The following is a 16739-nucleotide window of genomic DNA, read 5'->3' as shown; positions in this document are numbered from 1 at the left end:
TGTTCCCTAAAGACAAATTAAATTCTGGATTACACTGCCCCTATCAATGGCAGGCAAAACGGCAAAAGCCAAAATGCTCGCACAGCCCTGACTGTTGTATTATTTCAATACCATCCCCATGATCTTGCCCAGATCCTTTTTTGGGGAACCAGATGTGCTCATCAGAGAGCTGCTATGGTAAACTAGGCCGGGATGAATGGCTCTATCGACACACAATTACCAACAGAGAGGGGAGACAGGGAGTTCCCAATTTTAAGAAATATTATGTGGTGGCCCAGCTACAATGGCCTACAAGGTGGATAGCTGGCCACTCCCTTAGGGACACAACTTTTCCCCATTTGAAACAGATGCAGAGGTGTTCTAAAGATTGCTGTTCCCGACCTCCTGTCGTACAGCTGGAGAACCAAAGCTGATGTCGGTTTCTGCCAGTGCGTTGAAGTGCGGCTTATTGCTTACTGTACCCTACCCCACATATGCCCCGGTATTACCACTCCCCCGTGTCCCCCTATGCATCTGCAGATTGACCCTTAAACCATAACACAACAGCCAATCAGCTCTGTCACTGAAATAGGAGAGCAATATAATGCAGGCACTCCAATGAGCCTCCAAGAACTCCCTGAACAATATGGCATACACATGGGGCAATTTATGCAATACAAATGCATTAAAACCCTGATTTCGCACCGAGTGGCAAGAGGTTTACCAACACATGAGCATTTTGAATATTGTGCACACCTTCGGATCGGGTCGAAAACCTGTCCAGTGACTGTACCACCTCCAGCTGCAACCTATTGCTGCGGAATTATCCCCGTTTCATGAACGATGTGAAACACACATAGGTAGATCATTCAATAATAAGGAATGGTGGAAAGTGGAGCAATATCCCCACAGAGTGCCATGTAACTAGATTTCAATTTATACAGTTTTATGTTCTCCACAGAGCATACCTTACACCGGCTAGATTAGGGAAACTCTTACTGACCGTTTCTCAACACTGCCCCAGATATGCATTCCAGAAGCTGACTTTTTCCACATGTTGTGGGCATGCCCAAGACTCACCCACTAGTGGAGTCAAGTGACTGATGCACTAGCTAGTGCACTTGAAGTTCCCAACCTAGGACTCCTGAGATTTGTATTTGAGGATTATTTAATAAACCCAAGACCGACAGGGCGAAGACCAGATTATTTTTACTCTCTTACTAGTCCGACGTACATTAACAATGGAATGGAAAAGCACTGCGCCCTCCTTCTCTGACTAAATGACATCATACACAGAAACAATAGGTGACTGCGGAACAACAGCCATTGCATGCTGAAATACTGAGATGTTTCCGTAAGGTTGGCAGGGTATACCCAGACGTGCGTCCCTTGCTGACTCGGATACTGGATTCAAGCTAGCCTGGCTGATGAGGGGTGTTACCCCGAAACTGGTCCCAGGATGCTTGTTTCCGGGTCCAGGGAAGACCTGGCTTGGCAGTTCGGGCAGGACTGTTCCCATGAGGAACAGGGTCAAGACTGATTTGCATATGGCTGGGTCTGAGCTGGGGTGGTGAAGTGAGCTAAAGTACGATGATGGGTTCAATCTAGATCTGTGACTGGGGTTGAGTGCCTGAAAAGTTTCAACGCTCACTCTATTATCGTCTTGTGTTAACATTGTTCGCCCTAAGTTGGCAGGGTATGCCCAGACGTGGGTCCCTTGCTCACTTTGCCACTGGATTCAAGCTAGCCTGGCTGATGGGGGGTGTTACCCCGAAACTGGTCCCAGGATGCTTGTTTCTTGTCCAGGGAAGACCTGGCTTGGCAGGTCGGGCAGGACTGTTCCCATGAGGAACAGGGTCAAGACTGATTTGCATATGGCTGGGTCTGAACTGGGGTGGCGAAGTGAGCTAAAGAACGATGAGGGATTCAACCCAGATCTGTGACTGGGGGTGAGTGTCAGAAAAGATTCAGCGCTCTGTCCATTATCTCCTTGTGTTTGCATGGTTCCGTGAATTGCCCATAGCGCACTGATGGAGTGAATTCACTGAACAACTGCAGGCCCACATTAAAAACAATAATAAACCTCCATGAGGGCCTAACACAAAGAAAGCACTAAGACCATACACCAAACGCTCAGCATGTCCCCCCCTAAATATAGCCTCAGATGCACGCAACTTGCAGGTGCAACTACTGCCCCTGCTGTTCTAGCAGATGATATAGGTAACATGGAAGGGCTGCTAGCTAAGGACAGATGTAACAAATAGTCTGCTCGCTTGCTCTCCTAGTCTATGGGGATGCCCTCAATATGGGCTCCAGGTGTGACCTGCTGCCCCCCACACCGCTGTTTTCCCCTTCCTCTTGCTTGCCTTAGATGTGTACCTTTCTAACAACACATACTTACTACTGGTTTATAGCAAAGTGTTCTTCAACAGTCATTTTCTTCACATATCGGTGACGTAAGGTTGGTTTCCCTGTTTATGGTAATTACTATTGCTAAATTCTACCGGCATTAAGTAGATAGGATCCAAAACTCACTGAATGTATTATTATGAAAAAGTCACCACACAAACATATAGAGTGTACCTATGTACAAATATGTCTGTTGATTACCAATGTGTAATGTCTATACATTGTCTGACTAATTATATATGCTACTGTCACCAAAAATATATTATTTTTTATGGATCTATAATGGACAGTGACGGTATGGCAACATTAGGGGACAAATCCACAATAAGTTTGGGGGACGTCGAAGAGAGAAAATACAGAGGTAAGCACATCTTCTCATTAAACTTTCATCATCTCCGTAATGCTTTTACCAAGATTTTAACGCCGATGACACATCACTGTGAGCAAGGAGTGGGAGTTATTATTAGTTTGGAAACCTTTTTAAAGATGAAGGACAGGTTAAATTTGGCCAAAGTAACAGGGCTATTATACTTTTAGATTCTTTGGGTATTGAGGATAGGCTCAAGCCTACTCTGAGCAGAATCAGGAGACAGTTTTTAGGATTTCTCGTTTCAGTAAGAGAAATGTGTATTAAAGTTACTGATAGCGAAGTTTAAAAAAATAATTGAGAAGTGTGGAACTGGTATTATTGACAATGTACAATAGCATTATCGGGTTGTGGGCCTGTTCGGCTCAGGCAGTTTGTCCATGTCCTTATTGTTCCAAGTTGCAAAAGTTGAAAACTGCGTTTAAGTATTCACATGTCATCAGAATGAATCAGGAAACTAAAGAAGAGTTTCGCAGGGGCGTAGGAGTATAGAGGAGCTTCAACCAGTATATGAATTTTTAAGGATAATGACAATGTAGTGATTAAAGGGCTGATTTTTTAAATTGGCCGTATATATACTCCGTCGCAATACCGACAGAGTGTACACACCACCAAGATAAAGGTACGCCAACCCGAGTTTGATGTGGATGGACCTCAAGTTTGGCTACAGCGGTAACTACTTCAAAGATTAATCAGATATTGTTGATGGTGTCCTGTTGGTGAAGTGCAGAGTTCATATATTCCCAATCTAGTAGCATTCCACAGTGTGGTTTGGAGTCCAAATATCTTATCTATTTTTTAATATTGGACAAATGAACATGACCAAGAGCATTCTCGAAGTAATGACTCTATATAGGATCACCGAGTCTCACTCTTTAAACTAAAGGACTCAATCAGTTGATCCTACAAACTAAAACTTCAACAAATTACAGATGTAGGAGTACAATATGTTAATATAAGAAGGAATCCAAATAGAGTCCTGAAGAAGTCCATCAGGACTAAACATGTTGGCTACGGTTTTAAATGTATTATCTAAAGAAGAAAATGAATAAAGAATTGTCAATGAAATACGTTTGAAGGATATTATGCACTGTAAAGAATATGCCTTATATATAATGATCATTTGTGAGAATCTTGCTGAACTCTTATTTAATACAAGAAATATATTTTGGTCAACTTAGGGTATTGAACCACTAAAGATTGATTCAAATGTGGGAGTTCTCTCCACTAGAAGTTGAAAGGGCTTAAACTTCTGGTTCTGTGCACCATACTTAGCATATAACAAATTGCCCTCACTGTATGGCAGGAGCAGTAGGTTATTGCTTCAACCCCTTTTCAATTTAATAGGTACAATAGTATTGGTTAAGGTGAAACGGTCAGGTGACAGTCGCGCTTTTCAAGCCAGACCTAAACATTCATGTAGGTTAATTACTGCCCTCCTCCCATCTGTGCTGCTGCCAGAAAAAAACACATAAATTATTGCATAATCTAAGACACTTTAATAGTAATACAATGTCATATGTGCGCCCCTGAAAGTTCAAGCTTAGGCAGGTCGATAAATACATGAATTGATCACAACTATGTAGAGCGCAAGCATTTTTTTGTGGACGCACACAACTTTTTCCCAATCAAAAGATGTACTCCTGGCTTCCAACATGTAGACAGAGCCAAAGCCACACTCAAGTGATCCTCACGTAATTGTCCAGTGACAGCTGTGATGTCAGGGCAGACCATAAAAAGGTGGTAAATCATTTGCATGGAGCACAATTGACAGAAATGGGATATTGGTGTGGAGGACAGAGTTTTCATTTGGAATTTGGTGCACAGATCAATCATGGTTTATCAACACCCTGAAAACAAGCTTTTATGTAGACCAGAAAAGGTGCGGCTGCTGCTCTACTGGATTGCCGGCTTAAAAGAAGAGAAAAGATCAATCATCTTCAACCTGCCATTCTTTATACAGGGCGGAGTTCACTTCAACTTAGCATTCACAGCCTTCAAGTATCTTTCGGTAGCACTCAAACTTTAGTGGGATAAACTGCAGAGAAATACTGCAGACAGCTATTTAAAGTTGCCCGACTTATCTTCTGCTGTGTTAATTTATTTGTTGGGGCTCCTATAGACAATAGCAGCTATTCTATACAGCCCCTTTAAATTTGAATAGTGTTACACCCAGATCTAAGTTAACAGTCATTTTTCACTCTTTTAAAACATTAAATGTGTTTATATTTTTGTAGTCTTTTCTCTTTCTCATGACTTGCCCTTGGTAGCAAAATGATCTGAGTAGGCCACTGCCTTACTAGTTTATTCGCTGCTCAACTTGACGACTAGCGCATGGAGATGGGATTGTCTGTTATGGTCACTAGAGAAGGGTGCTCAGCTAATCAATAACAACAGACCAGCCACAGCCCATTCCACAGGACTTTTCAGACTGATGAGTGGTAAATTAATCAGGGAGGGATAACATCAGGAATGATTTTCGAAGTGCTGATCCTGGCTTCACCAATATGATGTAATATTTCTGTGTGATATTGCAAAAGGTTGTTTTGTCCCACTGCATGCATCTGCCACAATTTAGTCCGAAGAGGTTTCTGAAAGCTCACAGTTCCAAAATGCCTGCCTAAATACCCATGTAATTAGTCAAAATAAAACTAAATGCAATACTAGACAGACAAATTAGTCAATTAAATAATGCATGAATCCCAAATGTGCTTTTACAATAATTGTATTAAATAAAAACACACAGTATTTTGTATTCTAAACGTGTTCCATTTTTTAAAAAACCTTTAGGATGAGGTCCAGGAAAAATTATGGGGCACTTGAGCAAGACTGCTAGGCGCTCTGAAGACAGTGAAAAGGGTTGGAAAGAGTCCGATAGTAAAGTTTTCAAGTGCCCCCCATTTATAAGTGCTGATCCTATTTCGAGGTCAAACATGTGCAAAAGCAATAAGGGTTGATTGGCTGCCAGTCTTCAGGACAAAGAACCCTGCATAAACTGATGAACAACTGGCTGCAACAGCCACAGTCCTGTATCACCAGACATCAGCGGCGATTAAGGAACTACATTGGCTCCCAGTCCGTCAGAGAGTGAACTTTAAAGCCTTATGCTTATTGCATAAGGCAATATATGGAGGAGGGGCTGCGGGCATCCAAACTCTGTTTTCTGTATACCAGCCCCAACGTTCTCTCAGGTCTGCCAACACAGGATTGGTCTGTGTCCCCAGAACAAAAAGAGTCAGATGGGGAGGAACTGGGTTCACTTACCAAGCATCCATCTTGTGGAACTCCCTCCCGGAGATAATCAGGTTAGAATCAAATAGGGCCTTTTTTTTAGGAAAAAGATAAAGACCTGGCTTTTTCCAAGGTCTTAAGATCTGCTGTTGTCTGCATCATACTCACCCAGCGCCAAGACGCCACGGCAAAAGTGCGCTTTATAAATCCTTCAGTCAGTCACAGTGCTAATTGAAGAGAACTAGGTACACTGCATTAATGGTGTATAGCAACCACAAGTGAGTAATTTCTCAGTAGCCTTGGAAAGTATAGGTATCCCCCCGCACGACCCTGGCATATTTCCACAAGGTGTACAGATAAACAGCATTCTACCATAGCACAGTCCCACTCCAACCAAATACCCAACAACAGCCTCTGGGGAGCCTTTGTGCGATATACTATCTGACATTTTAGAGGTTTCCAAATACACAGCAGAGTAGATCACATGGACAACCTTTAAAGTTGCATTACAATCTGCTAATCTACTTTAAAAACATTTCAGAACGATTACGTACTTTGGCACAGTGACCTAAGTAATAACTTCCTTTTATATTTCCTCTAATTTCCCTAACACCCCAACATCTGCAACAATTTACTCATTGAATAGATAAAGGCCATCAGAGGCTGATTTCAAAACACCTAACTGTAAAGCTCTTCGAAGCCATTCACAAACGAAAATCATGGATATGCTAACCTTCAAGTCAATTCTGATTATGACTGCAGTCATCCAGCCCCAGTAAAAATCGAAGTATGCATTGGAAGTTCGGAAATGTTTGAGTTTACTTATTGTCCAAAAAGTCCTAAACTAGGATAATCAAGTTAAAGCCAGATAGTAAGCAGAGGATGCACAGGTATGAACAGACATGGAATGGTATGAGATCGGTCGAAAAACAATACAGGATGCAGAGGAAGAAAATGGGAAAACCTATGCCAAAATTGATTACTGTTTATTATAAATATTTACTTAACAAGGTAGGAGCTGGGCTCAGTACTGGCAAAGCAAAAAACAAAACTCGTAATTAAACTGGAGCATAGAAAGCACTATTTTTTCATGTTTTAACAGCCTCCCTTCAAAATAGGAATTAATAACCTGCTGGGGGGGGGAGGGAGGAGGGGGGGGGGGGGAGTTCATGTGACAGTCTTGTCTGCCTGACCTGATGTGGTGGTGCATATGGGTAAAGAGGTGGATGAGTGAACAAGCATTTGCAATGCAATAGGTCTCGCATTTACAAGCGTTTAAGCTATTGGCATTGTAAATGACAATGCGTTTATTTAGGTTTTAAAAACCAAAACATAAATAAAAGGAATTGTGATTTACAATGCCAATAGCTCAAACTCGCGAAATGCGAGACCTGTTGCATTGCACATGCTTGTTGTTTTGGGTGCCGGGGCTTATTTTTGGTCCCAATCCGACCCTGCTAGTGTCACAGTTGACAGCTCAAAGAAGTGGCCTTTAATTCCTTAAAATTGATTTATTTTGTCCTTGCTGCGGTAATAGACTACTTGAGTTTGAAAAAATGAACTCATGGGTACATCTGTTGTTATATCGGAAATGCTTAAAAGTCTCTATGTCCTAGCAAGTTAAATATCGAAATTCTCATTTTCTGACAATATGCGTCTGAGAAGTGCCTTGACATCGTTCTCCACGTTTACACTGGGGATCTCCGGGACTGATGTTGGGAATTCTGATATTATTTCTACTTGAACAACTTCGGCAGTCTTCAAGGGTTTTTTATAACGCTGGTATGTTTGGACTCCAATGCGGTCACCCACTCGGCAGTAAATCTGGTTTGCGAGCTCATTCAGCGATAAAAGTTTTAACTTGATCCAGCTTGCACTCCGCTTTCTGCAGGTTGTGATCTCTATTCATCCAGTCAAGATTTTTTATTAGCATGCTGGGACTTGTATTTCTGATTTCATAAGGGATAAACCGGACAAGTCCCAAACTGCAACAACTTTGTAACAGAAAATAACCGGGGGCTCAGGAGGCAAAACTGAGACTAGGTCCGATGAGTGCACACAGGGCGCTGCAGGGAGAGGCAAGCAGGAGGGGGTGGGGGCAGGAGTAAGGAGGGCTGCAAGGAGGCAGGGCAGGAGAGGGGCGCTGTACGCGTGGCAGTGTTTATATGAGATCAAAACCGAGCCAAGCCCATCGGCGGCCGAGGAAGATGACGACTGCCGGCGAGGGGCTCCCTCCCGAAGCACTGGTAGTGACTTTCCGAAGTCCCCTGCCGCCGGGAGGGACTAACTTTGGAGAGGATGGGGGCTGACTGATATATGTCTACGTTAACCTTCCTCAAAAGTACACTGTAAACTGATGACCCCGAACTCGCGCTCACACCCATCTGACTCCCATGTCTTGACAGCCACTTAGCAACACAATCCATTGGCTTTAAATCATAGAGCGGGACCTCGGCGGAGCTCTGTGCGACTGGATTTGTGAGCGACACCATCAGGGGGCGCTAATTCTACGTGAAGTGGACGTCCAGCGATGTGAAAGCAGATTTACTTTAATGAAAAAACAAAGTGAAAGTGAGCGCGGTAAACAGAGCGCGGAGTCCCCCGCGCTAAACATGTTAAATAAATAAAATGAGCGCGGTGTCCCTAGCGGGCGCCGCGCTTTTTAAAGTAATAAATAACATACAATTTACAGCGCATAGCGCTGCAGCCGCCATTGTCCCCATCAGTGTCCATTTAAAAGAAATTGTGCTCACCCAAAAGATATAGCCCACCGTGTAACGCCGCAAGCAAACAATCGTGTCCGGATGGGCCGTACCAAAAGGAGACAGGGCGGGAACAAACAAGTCTCATTTTCAATCGGAGGCCAGCGTTTACCATAAAGGATGACGCCAGCCAATGAAAATAATGGGTGCAGCTCCCACTCCACTTAGGAAATCTGCTCGATTCCAAAAAGCCTTGCAGAGCGAGCAGTGCATGCGTGCTGCAACGCAGGTCTGCAAGACCTAAAAAGGAGAGAGACCAGAACAATGAGTAGGCAAGGAGGATTAGGAGGGCTTAGACCAACAGAAGGATCACACTTGCCATGAGGACCATGACCAGAAAGTACTAAGAAAACCCTGACCAAGAGGAGAAGAACCAGAAGGACCAAAGGAATGAGGAACCAGAACAACTGGTGGGGCCAGAAGGACCACTGAACCATTTCGAGGAGGGTCAAGGAGAATAGGGTGATCAGGACTGACAAGTATACCACCAATGGACAAAATGAGAACAAGCACCAGAATCAGGAGGCCCAGGACAAAACTGGGTGTGCCAAGAGAAACAGAGGGAAAAAGACCACCAGGAAGTGGAGGCCAGTGTGATTCTATGTCACACTATTAGCACACAAAGTAAGGATATGGCTTTTATAAATGGTTCTCACTTACACTTAGGCCACCTCCCTTTTCAGCACAATAAAAGCATTGCTTGGTGTGGTAAATCTATACCTCACAAATCCCCATTCCCTTAACCAGTATTGTTGTTATGTGTTTAAAATAGTATGATATGCATAGGTGGACTATCGCCTTTCTCACATTATGTGTAGGGCTATTTTTGTGCCTGGGATGCCTTTGGGGACACGATGAGGGTGGTGTAGCTATCCTCTTTAATGACTGGCCTTGCATCACCTGTATCAAATAGGCTTTTGTTTTCCCAGCCCTTCCAAGTAAGAAGTGTCCTAGGCCAAGGCCTATCTCAAAACGTCCAAGCCACCATGTAACTGTAACTTTCCAAGTCTCTCTTCTCCTCCCAAATGCAAGCTCCATTTACCTCAGCTGCTTCTTGTAATGTACCCATTGACTCTTTGCAGGGGTGTGGAGTTTTCTAAAGTATCTACTCTCCATGGGATGGGATGTTAGATAAATGTACTTGTCTTGTAAAACATAAAATCCAGTTGTCCCTTTGGTGCCATGCAGTGAGGTGACAAAATATGACAGCATTCTCATTACATTATAGCTCTGAAAATAGACTCAGATTATGCCAGAATTCAGATATCAGTGTTTGGATTTCAGCAAGGCCCCTGGTTTTGCAACCTTTTCACAAATGTACTGGGGCCGGAAGAGGTGCTTCCAGGGAAAGCCATTTTCATTCTGTGCACAGCTACAAACTTTCATGTGTAAGGGTCTTCACCAACTCTTCTCTAATATTCTCCCATACTAGGAAAGGTTGGAAATTTACCCTTGACAAGAGCAGAAGTAAAACTTTAACTGTGGCAAAAAAGGAGTTGTAGGGAAAGTGAACTTGCAAACACTCAGATTTCAAATGAGCAGATATACACATGCATATTTGCTCATGCTACAATGTAGTTCAAACTTTTTCTAGGAATACAGTTTCCAGGCCTATTTTTCTTGTGAATTCATGAAAACTGTAAATCTGCACTAATGCAAGGACATATACCATAAATGCAAGTGTGTTAATTTTTTTAAGACTTGGGTCCCTAATTAGGTCTGGTGTTAGCCAAGACATTTTCTTTTTATTACAATAATATACAGCTTCATGTATAGCTACGTTCACTGTGAGTGATGACATTCTGCTATTTCACAAGGGGCTCATAAAGTAGTTTGCTCCAGTGCGACGGACTACTATGTCACAATGTGCTTTTTGAGACCAAAACTTGTTTTGGGCAAATGTTTTTGCTGTATTTGTGAGCACCCAGCAGCTCCCACAAAAATAAAGTTTTACAAAACAAAGTCAAACCAAAATGCGAATTGACAAAACTAAAAAGTTAACAACCTACATCGGACTATTTGGTTTGGCAATTCGTTTTTATTTTCTTTTTTCCCCACAATGTTGTCGAAACTGGCTTTACCCTGATTTTCCATTGTGAACATTTCTTTGGAGAGACTATCATGTAACAAACACATTTTACTAAACGACACATAAAATAAAGTGTACCTAAAATTGCACAGTAGTTCAATAAAAATGCTTTTTTCTAGATCCATATTTTTGGTGTATACATTTGATTTTGAAAGCAAAGAATCATCAGTCTTGCTTTCAAGCTTCTGCAAATATTTGCATCTAATCAGAGAGCATTCTGGAAGCAGTATATGTAGTCTCATAATGTTAATACTTTGCAATCATGTGTACATATTTATATATTGGAACAACTTTCAGTAATGCATGCTGAACTATTAGGGTGTTTATTGTTTCCACTTAATAAACAAATTATTAAGAAAAAATGTATTTTCAAGAGAGGTCATCCAGTACACATTCGGAATCATTTAATCACAACCCGCAGTCAAGCTCGAAAGTATTGGACAAACAAAGTATATTGATAAATACATGTTTATGCATTACCAACACTCAACATTTGCTTATATAATCTAGAAGCATCGTTTCTGATCAATCAATGGGTAAGGTGCTCCAAGTGAAGAAACTGCATGGTGCAGGTGATAAGTGACATTGGTGAAAAAAGTACACAGGTGAATTTATAAGACAAAGGTTTTGGCTATAAAACTGAGCAATCAGTGGAGCTGAAACTCATCAAATACTTCATATCCATTTAAATACCAAGCATATGACAGTTTAAAACATTCCAACTGTTGAAGTTTTCAACCTCTAAACTAAAGAACTTAAAGCAGGGTCTTCGTCAGGAAAAGAAAGGTGGCACCCTAAAAAGATAATAAGTAAAAGGGTCTAAGTCAAAGTCAAGGACATGCAAAAGGTCCTAGACCAAATGGTAAATACACATCCTACCCATATAGAGATGTCATCTACTTATCAAAAATCTCCACTAAAAGAAGCAAAAATATATTTTTAGGGCTGCAGGGAAATATACTGAAAATAGAGTATAGAAAACTAGTGCCTGTGTAAACTTACCAACGGTATACTGAAACCCCAAGGCAACTTCTTATATGGATAAAAATAACATAGTATGGGCACTCGGGTATAAAAGATACAAGGACCAAAAAAGAAAAAATATTTTCAAATAAACTCATCAATATTTTAAAGGTGAATAAATAATCAACCTTAAAAGTACCAGGCAAGCGTGCTGTATGTACAAACAAGCGAACAAAAGACAGATAAATGATTGTATCCATCAGAAAAAGGAAGAGGGAGCCATCCAACACAGCACAGTGTGTGCTACATACACACTGCACGCCAAATTTGTATTCAAGGAGTCAGGGGTCAACTGCGTGTATGCACATCACATGTTTATGAAAGTACACCAACCACTACGTTGTGTGGATGCTGATAAGTGTCAGGTCGCAACAAAAAAACCTTTAAAAAGATATAAAATGGCTCAGACGAGGTGTTGCAGAGATGGTGAATACATAACTGGAAATTAATTAATTTAAAATTGGGAATCACAAAAGTGATGTTTATTGGGGAAGAAAAAGGAAAACAGATTATGGGACTAGAAGAAAGATTGCTATGAATGGGAGCCTGAAAAGCAAGCATTGGCAAAGCCTGTAGGTCTGGAGTGGAGGATTAAAGTGGAGTGGAGTCGATTGGAGTGGATAAGACTGGAGTATATTAGAGTGGGCTGGACTGGAGTGGAGAGAAGGACAAAACGAATGCACACACAAGGAGTCACACTTGCAAAATTGCTGTCAATTACAACCTCCTGAAACGATGCCCCCAAAAGCACAAGCTAAAAAAAATAAAAAAATGAATGTGACTTTGTGTAATGGCTATTGTGCTCATGCAAAGTGCTCCGGGTCGGGTTGAGTTCATATAAATACATTTTTTTTAACTAAAAAGAAGAAAAGGTAGTATAAAACGACAGCGCGAACAGGAGATGGACACTAATTAAGAGAAATACATTTGTACTTCCTCCATGTGATACACAAGGAACCGAAGTGACGCAAGAACTGACGCCTGGGAGACAATGCCAAATTAGAAGGCAGTTAACAAGAGTGATAATGATGTTAACGAATGATAAGTAATGGGTAGGCTAAAAGCCCCTTTTAGGGATTTTTTTTAAAGCTACAATAGGTTGCCAAGAGACAGCAGCGCAAGCACTCTGCCTGCAGGGTCCTCCTAAAAACAGAAGTTGCCAAAGTGTCAAATTCAAAAATGCTAAAAATAAGGCCCAGTTATTATTAAGTAAAACTCAAAAGGATGATAAATTCATGAACAATCAATTAGTGTTACAAAATCAGTGTTACGAAGTCAAAATATACTGCATAGTAACTCACATAGGACTCAGATGATGACGTGTGAAAAACTGACATGTTAAAAAAAATTATATACCTGAATAGGATGATCAACGAATCGTCAGAGTAATGCTCAATGACAAAAAATACTAACATGTCATTGAGAGACTACATTCTAAGGAGTGCCTAAGTTCCTCGTTATAATGTTCAACAAGTTGCGCTCCAAGTGTGATACAGTTAATCCTGCTACAAGGCAGTGATATTCTGGCTTCCACCTTTTGAGTAATCTGACCAATATAAATGAGACTAGATGAGAACATCATGGCAAACATGATGATACAAGAATTGCAATTTGTGAATCAGGTTAAAGTATATTTAGTGTGACCATAGCTCAAACATTTCAAATGAATCATTATGGACACTTGAAATGACCAATGATTGGGGAAGACTGCTTTATGAACACAGATTTGTTGGACTTTCTGATGGTAGTATTCCTCAAACCGCCATCTTACAAATGGGTTTTTTAATGTCATTACTAACAACACTCTGGGTGCTTACAAAGACATACTATCGCCATTCATGTTTTTTTTCTTTTGGGTGTAAGACTATGTTCCCCTTGGAAAGCGTAATGTCCTTTTTATTGCCTGTTTGAGAAGGCTTAACAGGCAACTCCTCTGGAATTATCTTGTAAACAACATTTCGGGCTGGAAAAAGAAGTCCTCCTTCTTGGCATAGTTCCTTCTTACATGCAGCAACTGGCCGAGTTGATAAAAGTTGTTATAAGTGAGTCTTAATGCTCTAATATCTCTTTGACAGCAACATCACCAAACCAATGGTGCTTCTTGATTTACCCTGGGTAATAACATCACTGCTCCTGACTCAACAGACCCATGTATGAGAAGTGTTTCTTAAGTTTCCTCCCTGGATCCCTTAATTCCCTACAGTCACTACACTTAAGGGTGGACTGTACAGATACATGAATGAATACTGTCTGTTGATTTCCCGAACTATGACATACCCTTTTGCCATGTGGGGTCCTGACAGACCCTTACATGAAAGTGACCATTTACTCCCCAGGTTAGAGCAAATCCAGTCCTGGATGGACCATACAAAATTACTTATAAACGCTGTTCACTATTTTTCACAGCATCCCAGAACATCAGTGAGCAGACACTCTATGGCGCAAGGCGTTTTCCCGATGGGATGGTAGGGTGGAGACCGGTTTTACTAGGAGGGCGCGGATAGTTTTGTTGTTGGGGCTGGGCCGGCCTTGCTTCCTGCCTGCAGCGCTTCAGCACTTTATAAATGAACCATGAAAAACAATTCATTTTTAAACGTGCTCAGTCAGACCCCCCTCACTTAAAAAACATTTGTGTTGCATTTGGTTGGTTCCTGCCTCCTGCAGAGTCACCTGATCGAGTGCTGACCTTCAGGGATTTAGAGGAGCGAGGGGAGGGGGTGTGCTGTTGGTTGGCTCAGTTTAGAATATTAAACTATACCACTGCATTGAGTGGCAATTGTTAGAAGTGATAAATTCTAATAATGAGCTCATGAAATCAGCACCTGGATAGCCTAACGAGTGATTAGCTATTAGCTGTGCTTTATAAATCCTGATTGGTTGAGAAACATTTATGCCCCCCCCCACCACCACAGCCCCAACAACAATGCTATTAGTGAACCAAGAGGAAAGTCAGCTGTGTTTTGTGTGGCTTAAGAGTGCAACTTTAGTTTGAGAAACATTATAGCCTTCTGCTTTTATGCAGCGCACACCCCAAACTGATGTATTTCAAGTAGCTGCCATGTTATGATGAAGGAAAAGGAGGCCCTGCGAAAAAAGCAATTGCCTAGGAAAACACAATGTGGACAAGAAGCCAACATTGATGCATGGTTTCCTGGTTTCACGCTGTGCAATACAGACACTACATGTTTAAATCTTTCTCTCTCCCATTCTAGATGAAAGCATAATGCTTTGTGTTTAATTTTTTTAGGCGTTAAATCTGTGCACTGTGTTAAATACAACCAGGCCAAGCATGTTTCATAAGGATTGGTGCTGGAAGTGTTTGTGGAGGGTGATATTTTAATGAAGAAGCTAAAATGAAAACCAGAGCACATACCCTTGTTTAGAACCCTAAGACCTTTGGCTCTGTGTAGCTAAAAGTATTTATTCATTTTCATCCGTTATTAATTGAATTCATCCTAGGATGAACAGATTTTGAAAACCAAAAACCGGGACATTTAGCAAACATAGAAGTAGTACTACAATTTTACATCAGCCGAGGGGCAAAGAATAACTTAACGGCAGCGTTCCTCATAGAAATACAGACAAGGAGGCACTAAGTGAATACATTAAATGACATGTTTAAACCTAGTTTGACACATTTTAATTAAATTGCTTCCAGATAAGAGGTGCTAACTCGCCCTTCCCCGGAGCACATAAAAACGTGCCTTCCCAAATCCGGAAAGTCCGGTCACCCTAACGTATCCACCCACTCCTCACCATCCAACTATTAATTCACTGGGCCACATAGCCCTATCTCCAGTCTCCATCCAGCCAATGATTGGACAAGCATCTGTAATAAAAGTCGTGTTGTAAAATGTATCATATTTGCATTTTTTTTAAACTCTTGGTGGAGAATCCCGCATAGGGGTATAAATGGTGTAATACAGCAGTCAAGAAAATAAATAATGATGGCGCATGCAAATTCGACTCTTTCCCGCACCTTCCTGTTATGCACTAGCACAGCCACAAGTCTGTCACAAAATAGGTGAACAGAACGCAACGTCAAATTTCTTCCCACAAGGGACCACAATACGAAAAACACACTTTACCAACCAAGCATCACAGTGGCTGCTTAGGGGCCCACCCAGAAAACGATCTGAGCCCTCGTTAATGGTAAAAATGAACTATGCAAAATAATATGACATAACATGATCTCAAGCGTATCGCTTACGGTGTACTGCAGGAATACCAACGAGAACTTGCAGGACAACCGCTGGTCCTGACTTTTAAACCCATTTTTCGACAAAGCTGTATTATTAAACATGACCTAATGCTGAAATGAAATGTATTCATGCCTCTTTGTTAAGGTGAATATGTATTCTATACTTACAAGGTGTGTCCGTGAACCGCAGCCTAGCATGCACGGCTCGTTGTTGATATTTTAACGGATGTCATCTGTTCAACACTTCCGGGTCGTTTTACACCGGTCTCAAAGCAGAACATGTACGGGCAGTCGCTCAACAGTGGGAGGGACTGATATTTTGTAGTTTACCTGGGATTGGATCATCTCAGCCAATCCTAAAGCGCCGCAGCATTTCGATATAGCGATTGGCTGTGAAGTTTACTAGCGTCCTAGTCCTGTCAATCCTCTAACAGTAAATCAGTGATTACCCCCCCCCGCCCTCTTGTATGGAGCGGTTTTAGAATGGGTTAGTTGTGTCGGACCAGAGTGGGTTGCTGATACAGCGGTAACCGTATCCTGTCTGAGCCTGGTCACCCCCAGCGGGTGCCGCCCAATTCTCTGGATAGGAAAAAAAAGAATGGAACGAGAATGTACATAACTGAGGCGGAGTGAGTGAAGTATGGGCGCAGTCACGGGGTACCACTCTGCGGCCCGTTG

The 16739-nt window shown here is 41.8% G+C and overlaps 1 protein-coding gene across 6 annotated transcripts in view; it reads right to left on the bottom strand.

The window, feature by feature from the left end:
• Positions 1–16350, bottom strand: part of EXOC2 (exocyst complex component 2) — a 1204847-nt gene extending 1188497 nt beyond the window's left edge. For 2 of the 6 annotated variants that reach the window (XM_085607146.1, XM_085607144.1), the window contains exon 1: positions 16230–16350. The gene's annotated coding sequence lies outside the window, so the exon portion shown is untranslated. Of the gene's footprint in view, positions 1–16070; positions 16148–16229 lie in introns of those variants that run through there. The other 4 variants (XM_085607148.1, XM_085607149.1, XM_085607150.1 and 1 more) reach the window with 4 other exon arrangements.
• Positions 16351–16739: the final 389 nt, after the last annotated feature.

The sequence above is a fragment of the Triturus cristatus genome, chromosome 5_2, assembly GCF_964204655.1.
Source record: "Triturus cristatus chromosome 5_2, aTriCri1.1, whole genome shotgun sequence".
Lineage (NCBI taxonomy): Eukaryota > Metazoa > Chordata > Amphibia > Caudata > Salamandridae > Triturus > Triturus cristatus.
This window is presented reverse-complemented; position numbering and strand designations above follow the sequence as displayed.